Below are 11,590 nucleotides of genomic sequence, written 5' to 3'. Positions count from 1 at the left end.
AAAGAAAGAAAGAAAGAAAGAAAGAAAGAAAGAAAGAAAGAAAGAAAAACTAACTCCTTGTTCCTGCCTCACAACATTCCCCCCCCATGTCCTTCCAGCCCACCCAAATCGCCCCCACCTTTCCAGGGCTGGCTCAGGGTCCCCTAGGGCTATGCTTCCTGGTACAGTTCCCACTCACCACGCGTGGCCATTGAGCACTTGAAATGTGGCTGGTTTGAACTGAAATGTGCTAAAAGTATACACTAGGCACCAGATTCCAAAGGCTTAGTATGAAAAAAAGAATGTAAAACACTCTTGGTAATAATTTTTATATTGATTATTTGTGAAAAGGACAACATTCCAATATATAGGACTAAATGAAACATACAATTAAAATTAATTTCATCAGGTTCCTTTTGCATTTTTTTAAATGCAGCTATGAGAAAACTCGAAATTACATACGTTTGCATTATATTTCTATTGGGCAAAGACGCTTTAGAAAGAGAGAGTATTTTCAGTCCAGGAGAAGCAGGGACTCACTCTCCATTCACCAAAAAATGCACTGAGCAGATATTCATTAAATACATGAAGGATACAGGCCAAGTGCTATGCTGGTTATTGGGGGAGGGGGGATCCACATTTAATAAGACAGTTTCCTGCTCTCCAGGGGCTTGCATCATCAAGGACTAGAAGCTCACACAAATCGCTGGGTTCCCAAACAGCCAAAGGACAATTCTAACCAAAGCAAAATTGCACGCTTTGGGGATCCATAGGTAGAGGCAGGCTGGAAGGACCTCACAGAAGAGGATTAGTTTTGAGGATATCAGTTTTTGAATTCTCCAATGAAAACCAAAATAACAATAGCTTGAGAAAGACGGAGAGAGAGCGAGAGCGAGAGAGAGAACTTTGGTTTTCCCTCAGATTATTGCTTGAACACCAACAGTCCAGGACTGATGGGGCAGCTGCGCCTTGTCAAGAACCCAGGCACCTTCCCTCCAGCTCGCCGCTCTGCCAAGATACCAACTTCTGACACCAAGCTCCCATTCCAGCCAGCAAGAAGGGCGGGAGGAGCCAGTCCCAGGTTACCCAGCTGCACTTAACTTCAAGGAAGGCTGGGAATGTTTTGCTTTTAGCCATGAATCCAGCTCAAGCTCGGGGCTTCTACCAGATTCTACCAGAATCAGAAGAGAATGGATATTGGGGTATTGCTCACATTCTCTGCCACAGAGGGGTTATCTGAGCTGAACCTGGACGAATGGGTAGGATTCAGTAGGTGGGGGAAGGAGATGCCAGGCTCCTCATTAACAAAAAACCCCACAGTGTGAGAGCATCTGACAAGTTTGAGGTACGGCTGAGTGAAACATGAAGGAGATGACTTGGTCTGAAAACAAGAATCAGAACTCTCTAGAATGTCCTCCGTACGGCCAAAAGCGCAACTTAGTCTCCTGGGTTATTTCTCAAGAGAAGCTGGATGTTCCCTTCAAGCTCCAGGGATATCCGTCACCTGGAAAGGGAGCGAAGCCAAAGTTGGGGAGCCACAGAGCTTACTGAGCCCAGGCAGGCAAGGACCGAACAAGTTCAGGACTAGGGGAAGGTCCCCAGGTGCGAGCACCAGCACTCATCCCAACCAGGAAAAGCCTGAGTAGGCAGAAAGACCATGGATTTCCTATGTCACTGGGTCCCTAAGTTTGATGAAGTCAGATTTGGAATTCCCCCTGATGAACCTGTCATTAATCACCTGTACAGGTAGTGTGCACCTACCCTACGCTTGTCCGTCTCCTCTCACTGGAATATGATGCGAATAAGACCAAGCACTTTGTTGAGTGCGGGATCCCAGCACATAGAACATAGCAGGTACTCAATACGTATTTGGTAGATGAATGAATGAATAAATCATCCGCACCTACAGTGAAACAACTTTGTAACACCAAAGAAGACATTTGAGCATGTGACGCGCTGGTGATGACAGCTTGCTACAAGAAATGAGACAGGTCACAGTAATAATAGTAATTGCCACTTAATAATTAACCGTTAGCCAGTGTTCTTTTCCCCCACAGCTCTCTGAGAAAGGCATTATTCCCATTTCAAAGGAAAACACTGAGACTCAGCAAAACTGCAGCTGTCCCTCAAACAACAAGGGTTTGAATCGTGGGGGTCCGCTTATATGTGGATTTCTTACACTACAGACCATGAATGGATTTTCTCTTCCTCATGATTTTTTTTTGAAGACTGGCTTTATTTATTTATTTATCTATTTATTTATCTATTTATTTATTTATTTAAGAGAGAGAGAGCACAAGCAGAGGGAACGGCAGAGGGAGAGGGAGAAGCAGGCTCCCTACAGAGCAGGGAGCCCGATGTGGGACTCGATCCCAGGACCCTGAGATCATGACCTGAGCCAAAGGCAGACACCCAACTGACTGAGCCAGCCAGGCGCCCCTCCTTATGATTTTCTTAATAGCATTTTCTTTTCTCTAGCTTACTTTATTATAAGAATACAGTATGTAATACATATCACATACAAAACGTGTTAACCAACTGTTCGTGTCACCGATAAGACTCTGGGTCAACAGCAGGCTATGAGTAGTTAAGTTTGGGGGGGGAGTCAAAAATCACACACAGATATTCAACTGCGAGGGTGTCGGTACCCCTAACCCTTGCGTTGTTCGAGGGTCAACTGTCAATGCCTTGCCTAAGGGCACTCAGGAAGGCAGAGAGAAGTCTAGGATTCAAACTTTCGGCTCTGCAACTACTGTTCTTCCTACCTGCTTCTTTTCTTCCATAACAGTCTCGAGACTTTCAATCAGTGTCTCAACTACAGATAAACCCACACCAGAGGCTTCAATGTCCCTGCCCCAGCCGATGTGAAAATCCATTAGTTTGGGTATTACATGACCCTCTTCGGGAAAAGAGCTGGCCTTGCCTGAGACCCCGGTGGGTACCATACACTGTCCTAGATACTTTCCACACACTGTCCCCTGCTATCTTCACCACAACCCCATGAAGTCAGGAACCATTATCTAGTTCCATTTGGGGAGTTAGTAGAATTCTGAATTTGCCTTGGCTTTTCCTCTGGGTGCCAAATCCCTGAACTGCTAAACAGGAGTGGGGTGATCCTGGTGCTGGAGCTAGTGAGTAACTTTGCCAAAATATGTTTGAGGAGCTGGAAAAAGTGCTAGAAGAGACACATGTACCAGCCAAGGAAACACTCTTGTGGTTAGTAAATAATACAGGATCTTTATGGTGGGTTCCAGACAGAAAGGGAGATTTAATTTCTCGTTATGCATTTTTCTTATTAAAAAAATTTTTTTTAGCCCTGAGTGCTTTAATCACAGCATCATGGTATATGTGCTGTGCTGACATCTGGAAAGAGTTAGCAATACTACAAACAAATAGTTAAGGAGTTCACCCAGGGCACCCAATACAAATTTGACTCTAACCCAGGTTCTTAGCAGCACTTACCAAGAATGAAGGAGCATGAAATTCCTGACTATATCACCTCCTCCATACCAGACGCTAACATGGCTGGATCAGGGTCCTGGGCCTAGAAGAGACTGGGGGACCCTGCTATGTTTCCCACCAGCAGGGTCAGTGGAATCCAACAGGCACCGGGCCACAGGACTGGACGAGACAGGGCAATGGTCCAGACAGGCTGACAGACACTCAGTCCAGGGTTCAAGGGCAAATGGGGAATGAATGGGGTAGAGGTCAGCAGAAGTCAGGACTGGATGGGCAGCACCATGCACTACGTTCAAAGGATTGGTGCCAAGCCCTAAATAGCCCTAAATACTCCGCAGGAGCTCAGTGGCTGGGCGATCAGAAGCAGGCCAGAGGCACAACAAAATGCAATGCTGGTTGGGAAGACAACGCTAGGCTCAGAGCCCTTCTTCCTCCTAGGTGCTTATGGGGTTGGGCAGACTCACCAACTGTAGTCCCAGAGGGAGCTAGACGTTGCCGCACATGCACACATCCCCTTGCCACGGCCTCCTGGGCCTTCCCTACTGGGCTGGACGAGCCCCTTCCCCTCTATTTCCAAACCCAGTCCACAGGCTCAGGCCCCCTTGCCTCCAGAGGCCCAGCTTCATTCCCAGGGTCATTCACTTGCTTCTCTAGTTCACCCAGCGCACCTTGCCTGCTATTTCCATTGTCAGTGGGGGTTTCAGAGCCTTTGGGACACTCCTGCTGCCCCAGGATTGCCAAACTGTTCCACCAAAGAACACACCTACCCAAAGACTGAGCCCCCCTCTTCTCCCAGCTCCTCCAGCCCCCGACCCCACCCCAACACGGCCCTCCTTGGCACCCGCTCTTTAGTTTCATAGAGAGAATGTTGGGAGACTCTGTTAGGTCCCTGGATAATACTTGTGCATTTCTCTTAACTACAAAATTAAACTCCTACTCCTCCCCAAACTTACTTTCCTTTTTATATTTATTCCTGACTCAGCGATTAGCATGACTGCCTGTTCAAAGATTGAAACCCCGGGGGGCCACCCCAGACTCCTCCCTCCCCCTCCCTTCCCCCATATCCAAATAAATACCAAGTCCAATGATTTTTTTTATCCTAAAAAGTTCTCACAGTTGTGCTCGCCTACATATCTGCCTCTATGATCTCCAAATAATTATTACAATGGCCTCTAATGCTTCCAGAACAGTCTTCCCAAAACATGCATTGGATCGTGAGCTTCTCCTCCTTGGAAGCCTTCAATGACTTCCCCTGCGAGATAGATGATCCTCTCTCCTGGGAAACACAGACCCACCATCTCTCCTGCCTTTCTCTTTTCCCTCCCTCCCGGCTTGACTCTCCAGATCAAAGGGCTCTAACCAAGGTCTGTGGGAGGCTGCGAAGTCCATGAACCACTGAGATCATGTGCAAAATGCCAGGTATATGCATGTTTTCTAGGGCGATTGCCAATCGTTTTCAAAGGGGATTCTCAAAAGTCCATGACTTAAATATAAGAACTCCCGCTTCTTGGGGCACCTTGGTGGTGCTGTTGATTAAGTGTCTGACTCTTGATTTCAGCTCAGGTCCTGATCTCAGGGTCATGAGATCGAGCCCTGCGTCAGGCTCTGCACTCAGTGCGGAGTCTGCTTGAGATTCTCTCTCTCCCTCTGCCCCTCCCGCTTGTGTTCTCTCTCTCTCTCTGAAATAAATAAATAAACCTTAAAAAAAAAAAAAACTCCCTCTTCTCATGTGGCATTCCTTCACACACTTGCCTCTACTCATCTCACACGCAGCTTGTCAGAAATGTTCAAACATATTTGGCGATGACCTAGGGTAAGAAACCGTTTATACTTATAGGGGCACCCAGGTGGTTCAATAGGGTAAGCGTCTGCCTTCAGCTCAGGTCCTGATCCCAGGGTCCTGGGATCGAGTCCCACATCGGGCTCCTTGCTCAGTGGGAAGCCTGCTTCTCCCTCTCCCACTCCCCCTGCTTGTGCGCTCATTCTTTCTCTCTCTAATAAATAAATAAAATTAAAAAAAAAAGAAACTATATTTATATGTAAAATAGAACCAAATCTTTACCAAAAACTTCTTGAGCTTACTACATCATATACGTGTTAATCTTTCCTATTTTACTTATTTTCCTTTTTTTAATGCTGATTGTGATCCCTTAAGCTAATTTTACAACCCACCCACCAGTGGATCCCAACCTCCAGTTTTGTTTTGTTTTTTTAAAGATTTTACCTATCCATTCATGAGCAACAGAGGGGGAGAGAGAGAGAGAGAAGCAGAGGGAGAAGCAGGCTCCCAAGGAGCAGGGAGCCCGATGCGGGACTCGATCACAGAACCCCGGGATCACGACCTGAGCCGAAGGCAGACGTCTAACCATCTGAGCCACCCAGGCGCCCCCAACCTGCAGTTTAAAATTTAGGTCTTGATACTGTATTGTCTCTGTGGCTTTCTATTATTTTTGGTCACAACTCCCAGCTGGATCGTAAGCTCCTTGAGGGGAGGGATCATGATATACACATTTTCAATAATTCCCATAGCATAGAGTAGGTGCCATAGACATGTAGAGAATCAGCTGGAAGAAATGTGGGAATGCCCTGAAACAAATGTTGCCAACAACTTGATGTATGGAGATGTAAAAATACCTATTTATTTAATGGAAAAGAATTCCCTGGATTGTACCCAGGAGTAAGGTGGGCTCTCCGTGCTGTTGGTTTAGTACAATCGCCATCTGCATGATTCTATCCCCAGAAAGGGAGATACACGGGCTTATGCAGTAGCAAATACATTGGCCTGTGAATAGCTCAGCAGAACAATAAAGCCTAAACACTTTGAGGTCTCTCCCACTAGAAATAGGAGAAAAAATGAATTATTAATGGAATTAAAATGTTGCTTTGTAGAGGACACAGAGGTGAGGAAGTAACATTTTTATTATTCAATCTATCAACCAGTCTTTAAGAATTTGTCCTTTTCTGATCAGGAACCTCTCTAAAGATGGTGGAGGAGTAGGAGACCTGGATTTCGTCTGGTCTCAGGAATTCAGCTGAACAGGGATCAAACCATTCTGAACACCTACGAACTCAACAGGAGACCGAAGAAGAGAGTAGCAACAACTCTCTGAACAGAGAAGCGACCACTTACTGGAAGGTAGGACGTGCGGAGAAGTGAATCCGAGGCAATATTCAGGAGGATAGACGGCGGGGGAGGGGGCCTCCGTCGGCCGCTTCTGGCAAGTGCTAGAGCCGCGGAGCACAAAATCGGACCTTTTAGAAGTCGGCTCCGCTGAGGGACATCGCTCCAGTGACTAAGCGGGAGGTGGAACCCTCACGGGACAGTGTGGTCTCAGGACCCTCGGGGTCACAGAAAGACCGGGGGTGCCTGAGTGCGGCAGAGCTCCCAGGGATCGGAGCGGGGAAGCTGGCTGCAGAGACGGAGCCGAGGCGAGGGCTCGCAGCTCGGGGTGGCCATAAACTGTGATCCGCGGCCCAGTCGGGCCACTGCTCCTCCAGCAGGGACCCAACAAGCGGCAGAGCCGGGGAGACTCCCCTTCCTCCCTCGGGAGGAGCGGCGCGGGAGGGCACCGCAGGGATCTGCTGGGTTTGGAGACTCCACACGGGGTCGGGTGCCAGAGAGAGAAACGCTCGGTCACGGGCCGGGTGAGCACGGAGTGCGGCCGGACACTGGAGGGACGGGAGTGACTGACTGCTTTTCTCTGGGGGCGCACTGAGGAGCGGGGCCCCGAGTTCTCAGCTCCTCCGGGCGGAGATTGGGAGGCCACCATTTTCACCCTGGTCCTCCAAAGCTGTACCGAGAGCTTGCAGCGAACAAAAGCTCCTGAGAGCAAACCCGAGCAGCTTGCTTAGCCCGGACCAACAAGGGCGGGGCAATGTTCCGGCAAAGACATTTGGGAACCACGGCAACAGGACCCTCCCCAGAAGATCAGCACGAACAGCCAGCAAGCCAAGACCAAGTTTACCGATCAAAGAGAACGGGAGAACTCCAGCGCTAGGGGAATACTGCACATAGAATTCATGGCTTTTTTTTTTTTTACCATGATTCATTAGTTTTTCAAAGTTAATTTTTTAACTGTTTTTTTTTAATTTTTCTTTTTCCCTTTTTCAACCAACATTTTATCAATCCCTTTTTTAAAAAAACTTTTATTTTTCATTTTTAGAGTCATATTTTATCCCTTCATAGTAGTTACCCTTATTTTTGGCATATATATATATAAGTTGTTCTCCCTTTAAAATTTTGAGATACAGTTTCTTCTAACAGATCAAAATATACCTAAATCACTAGTGTATGGCTTTGTTCTAGTCTCCTGCCTGATCACATTCTCTCCCCCTTTTTTTTTTTTATAAATCTTCTTCTTTCTTTTTTCAAACAACTTATCTTATCAATTCCTTTTATAAAATCTTTTATAATTTTCATCTTTACAGTCATCTTCCATCCCTTCATTGTATCAACCCTTATTATGTACATATATAAGTCTTTCTTCCTTTAAAATTTTAGGAGGAACCTTTTTTCTAACAGACCAAAATACGCCCAAAATCTAGTGTGTGGCACTGATCTATGCACTAGCCTCATCATATTTGATCATATTCTGGTTTTTTTTTGGTATTGTTCTGTTTTTGATCTTTTTCTTTTTTTTTTTCTTTCTTTTCTCTTTCTTTTTTCTTTCTTTCCCTTTCTTTTCCCCTGGTTTCAGGTCTTTTCGGATTTGTATACAGTATATTTGCTGGGGACATTGTTAATCTGTTAGCATTTTGTTCTCTCATTCATCTATTCTCCTCTGGACAAAATGACAAGACGAAAAAAATCACCTCAGCAAAAAGAACAAGAGGTAGTACCGTCAGCCAGGGACCTACTCAATATGGACATTAGTACGATGTCGGACCTAGAGTTCAGAATCATGACTTTAAACATACTAGCTGGGCTTGAAAAAAGCGTGGAAGTTATTAGAGAAATGCTTTCTGGAGAAATAAAAGAACTAAAATCTAACCAAGTCGAAATCAATAAGGCTATTAATGAGGTGCAATCAAAAATGTGGGCACTAACTGCTAGGATAAATGAGGCAGAAGAGAGAATCAGCAATATAGAAGACCAAATGATGGAAAATAAAGAGGCTGAGAAAAAGAGAGAGAAACAACTACAGGATCACGAGGGCAGAATTCGAGAGATAAGCGATACAATAAGACGAAATAACATTAGAATAATTGGGATCCCAGAAGAAGAAGAAAGAGAGAGAGAGGCAGAAGGTATATTAGACCAAATAATAGCAGAGAAATTCCCTAATGTGAGGAAGGAAATAGGCATCAAAATCCAGGAGGCACAGAGAACCCCTCTCAAAATCAATAAAAATAGGTCAACACCCTGACATCTAATAGTAAAACTTACGAGTCTCAGAGACAAAGAGAAAATCCTGAAAGCAGCTCGGGAGAAGAGATATGTAACCTACAATGGTAGAAAGACTAGACTGGCAACAGACCTATCCACAGAGACCTGGCAGGCCAGAAAGGACTGGCATGGTATCTTCAGAGCACTAAACGAGAAAAATATGCAGCCAAAAATACTATATCCAGCTAGGCTGTCATTGAAAATTGAAGGAGAGATAAAAAGCTTCCAGGACAAACAAAAACTAAAGGAATTTGCAAACACGAAAACAGCCCTCCAAGAAATATTGAAAGGGGTCCTCTAAGCAAAGAAAGAGCCCAAAAGCAGCATAGATCAGAAAGGAACACAGACAATATACAGTAACAGTCACCTTACAGGCAATACAATGGCATTAAATTCATACCTTTCAATAGTTACCCTGAATGTAAATGGGCTAAATGCCCCAATCAATAGACACAGGCTATCAGATTGGATTAAAAAACAAGACCCATCGATATGCTGTCTGCAAGAGACTCATTTTAGACCCAAAGACACCCCCAGATTGAAAGTGAGGGGGTGGAAAACCATTTACCATGCTAATGGACACCAAAAGAAAGCTGGGGTGGCAATCCTTATATCAGACAAATTAGATTTTAAAACAAAGACTGTAATAAGAGATGAGGAAGGACACTATATCCTACTTAAAGGGTCTATCCAACAAGAAGATCTAACAATTGTAAATATCTATGCCCCGAACATGGGAGCAGCCAATTATATAAGGCAATTAATAACAAAAGCAAAGAAACACATTGACAACAATAAAATAATAGTGGGGGACTTTAACACCCCCCTGACTGAAATGGACAGATCATCTAAGCAAAAGATCAACAAGGAAATAAAGACTTTAAATGAAAAACTGGACCAAATGGACTTCACAGATATATTCAGAACATTCCATCCCAAAGCAATGGAATACACATTCTTCTCCAGTGCCCATGGAACATTCTCCAGAATTGATCACATCCTAGGTCACAAATCAGGTCTCAACCGGTACCAAAAGATTGGGATCATTCCCTGCATATTTTCAGACCACAGTGCTTTGAAACTAGAACTCAATCACAAGAGGAAAGTCGGAAAGAACTCAAATACATGGAGGCTAAAGAGCATCCTACTAAAGAATGAATGGGTCAACCAGGAAATTAAAGAAGAATTAAAAAAATTCATGGAAACCAATGAAAATGAAAACACAACTGTCCAAAATCTTTGGGATGCAGCAAAGGCAGTCCTGAGAGGAAAGTATATAGCAATACAAGCCTTTCTCAAGAAACAAGAAAGGTCTCAAATACACAACCTAACCCTACACCTAAAGGAGCTGGAGAAAGAACAGTAAATAAAGCCTAAACCCAGCAGGAGATGAGAAATAATAAAGATCAGAGCAGAAATCAATGAACTAGAAACCAAAAGAATAGTAGAACAGATCCATGAAACTAGGAGCTGGTTCTTTGAAAGAATTAACAAGATTGATAAACCCCTGGCCAGACTTATCAAAAAGAAAAGAGAAATGACCCAAATCAACAAAATCATGAATGAAAGAGGAGAGATCACAACCAACACCAAAGAAATACAAACAATTATAAGAACATATTATGAGCAACTCTATGCCAGGAAATTAGATAACCTGGAAGAAATGGGTGCATTCCTAGAGATGTATCAAGTACCAAAATTGAACCAGGAAGAAATAGAAAACCTGAACAGACCTATAGCCACTAAAGAAATTGAAGCAGTCATCAAAAATCTCCCAAGAAACAAAAGCCCAGGGCCAGATAGCTTCCCAGGGGAATTCTATCAGACATTTAAAGAAGAATTAATACCTATTCCCCTGAAACTGTCCCAAAACATAGAAATGGAAGGAAAACTTCCAAACTCATTTTATAAGGCCACCATTACCTTGATCCCAAAACCAGACAAAGACCCCATCAAAAAGGAGAATTACAGACTAATATCCTTGATGAACATGGATGCAAAAATTCTCACCAAAATACTAGCCAGTAGGATCCAACAGTACATTAAAAGAATTATTCACCATGACCTAGTGGGATTTATCCCTGGGCTGCAAGGCTGGTTCAACATCCACAAATCAATCAACGTGATACAATACATTAACAAAAGAAAGAACAAGAATCATATGATCCTCTCAATAGATGCAGAAAAAGCATTTGAGAAAGCACAGCATCCTTTCTTGATCAAAACTTTTCAGAGTATAGTATCAAAACTCTACAGCGAATATCATTCTCAATGGGGAAAAGCTGAGAGCTTTTCCCCTAAGGTCAGGAATGCGGCAGGGATGTCCACTCTCACCACTGCTATTCAACATAGTATTAGAAGTCCTAGCCATAGCAATCAGACAACAAAAAGAAATCAAAGGCATCCAAATCGGCAAAAAGGAAGTCAAACTCTCACTCTTTGCAGATGATATGATACTGTATGTGGAAAACCCAAAAGACTCCACCCCAAAACTGCTAGAACTCATACAGGAATTCAATAAAGTAGCAGGATATAAAATCAATGCACAGAAATCAGTGGCATTCCTATACACCAACAACAAGACAGAAGAGAGACAAATCAAGGAGTCAATCCCATTTACAATTGCACCCAAAACCATAAGACACCTAGGAATAAATTTAACGAAAGAGGCAAAGGATCTGTACTCAGAAAACTATAAAATACTCATGAAAGAAATTGAAGGAGACACAAAGAAATGGAAAAACGTTCCATGCTCATGGACTGGAA

Source organism: Callorhinus ursinus, unplaced genomic scaffold (genome assembly GCF_003265705.2).
Source record: "Callorhinus ursinus isolate GAN/ISIS: 27379988/994484 unplaced genomic scaffold, GSC_fseal_2.0 scaffold32, whole genome shotgun sequence".
Lineage (NCBI taxonomy): Eukaryota > Metazoa > Chordata > Mammalia > Carnivora > Otariidae > Callorhinus > Callorhinus ursinus.
Note: the sequence above shows the minus strand (reverse complement) of the source record.